Source organism: Rana temporaria, chromosome 11 (assembly GCF_905171775.1).
Source record: "Rana temporaria chromosome 11, aRanTem1.1, whole genome shotgun sequence".
NCBI classification, from domain to species: Eukaryota; Metazoa; Chordata; class Amphibia; order Anura; family Ranidae; genus Rana; species Rana temporaria.
This window is the reverse complement of record NC_053499.1, coordinates 157,067,919-157,070,101: the sequence shown is the minus strand read 5'-3', so window position 1 is coordinate 157,070,101 and position 2,183 is coordinate 157,067,919. Positions and strand designations below refer to the sequence as shown.

Here is a 2,183-nt window from a genome sequence, read left to right as displayed (position 1 = left end):
AGCTCTGTTCCAGTCTCTGCCCTAGAGAGCCTCACCTGTCAGGAGTCGACTTGCAGCCTTTCCATCTGGCCGGCTACAGCTCACCTTCCGCAGGATCTGCTCGCCCCTTCTTGGCGTGCAACTTCTTTGATTACAATTCTTGACTCCAGCTCCTTCGGGATCGCTTCTCCTCAAGTATCTCACATTAAACACGCGGCGTGTCATGTCTAATTCCCACCAAGTGACACGCAATCACAAACGTGCAATCACCATGTCATGTTAGATTTAACACAACATTGAATTTAGGTATGATTTGTGGAGAATCCACCCGAAACCATGCCATGACCTTATTTTAACTCCTTCAAGGGAGACTTGCGCGTTGCTTAGAAATTAATTTGGGGACTCTATCTGGAGGCCGTAGTGCTGTATTTAATAAGTTCAGTCAGTTAGCCTGTAGGGTATAGTGAAGGACATGCATTTTTTGATGAGGTTGCACCATTAAAATACTTCCTTGCTTCGGCAGGACATATACTATAATTGTAACGATACAGAGAAGATTAAAATGGCCCCTGTTTAAGGATGGCACACGTTACCTATTTTTTTTTTATTAATTTGCAAAGAGGGTGTCATGGATATGCAATAGTCTGGCAGCTTACCTGTTTCCATCTGTCCATTAAGAGGCCTGACTCTGTTCTGGTTACCTTCTTAGGTCCCCTCCTTCCTGTATTGCCCCACCCAGGCCTTTCCAGGAAGTCTATAATAACTGTTGCACTACAGGCCTGCAGTGCTGTTCAACAGTGTTGTTTGCTTTAGTTCATGTCTGCAGTGTGCTACGAATATCTTCCTGTGTACCGTTTTTGGCTCGTCCCTGACTTCTCCTGTTTGCCTGTGATCTTGACCTTTTGCCGGGCCCTCGGTTACCCCTGTCTGCCTTTTGCCCCGACCTCGGATTACCCATCACTACCGCTTGTCTGCTTGCTGTTTACCCTCTCTCCCTGCGGAGCGTGACCTAGGGGATCCCAGGGGTCGCGACCTGGATCCAGCTGCGGCGAAGGCCATCCTCACCACTAGAGGCTCTAATGAACACAAAGCTGGGTCTTAGACTCCGCGCCCTGGGCGATCTAGGGTTCACATTTCCTCTCTTATCGCAGCAGTCGGTCATAGGTTTCACTACCCTGTGGTGCATCCCTGACCCCCAACGGGGTGCACTTGTCACCTGGCCACAGGTGACCTGACAGAGGGCCCAGAAAGTAGTTTGTTTCCGACATATCCTGATCAGCGGAGGCCCATCCATTAGGGGCGCCACCCCCTAATCCATGCGCCCGGCCCCTAATCTACATGCAGGGTGCCAGACAAATGGATTTTAATAGTTTTTTTTTTAAGCACACGATTAGAGCCTGAAGCCTTGTAGACACATGCTTGGTTTACTCGGCAAGAACCAGCAAGAAAACTGCTGGCAGAGCTTTCTTGCTGAGTATACTGAGCGTGTGTACGAGGCTTTCAGGTTTCTCGTCAAGAAAACTGGCTAAAATCTTGAAGAGAAAAATGGAGAACCTGCTCTCTATTTTCTCGTCGTGATTCTCGGCAGTGTTTTCCTGCTGAGAAACCCGAGAGTGTGTATACTTAACTGTCGCCATGGAAACCCACGCATGCTCGAAATGACTTTGACGCATGCGCAGTAGCTTCCTAGGCATAGGTAGGGTGCAGCAAGATGGCGGCGACGGCATCGAAAGTGAGGAGCGCATGCTCGTCGTACGCAATGACGTCACCACGTTCTTGCCATTCAAAAGAACTACGAAAAGAATGGAGTGTCTGTACACTCGGGCGGCAAGAGATTCATGCCAAGAATCTCGTCAGGAAAAACAACGTTTTTTTTCTGACGAGATTCTGGCCCGTGTGTACAGGGCTTGAGGCTCTAGTTGGCTTCAAAAAAAGAGTGGGCTTGGGGTGCAGAGCATTTTCCCCCGGGGCCCACCCAGTTGTGTGACATTAGCAAATTAATATTTGCTAATGTCTTCCTGCTTCTCCCTCATTGCTCCCCCCCCTTCATGTCCCCCCCCCCCCGCGACAATAGCTGAGCTTAACTGGCAGCCGGGCGGCCACGGAGAGGCTTGATGAGCAGCCCAGCTGCCTTGGACCTCTCAAGGACTTGAAGCCTGGCGGCCCCCGGCGGCCCGCCGTGCAAGTGCCCGGTTTGCCCTATG

At 50.5% G+C, this 2,183-nt stretch overlaps 1 non-coding gene across 1 annotated transcript; it reads left to right on the top strand.

Moving 5' to 3' along the window:
• The first annotated feature begins 486 nt into the window (after positions 1 to 486).
• LOC120918051 lies at positions 487 to 593 on the top strand. Its single transcript, XR_005744266.1, has one exon. It is a non-coding gene; the product is annotated as a U6 spliceosomal RNA (small nuclear RNA).
• Positions 594 to 2,183: the final 1,590 nt, after the last annotated feature.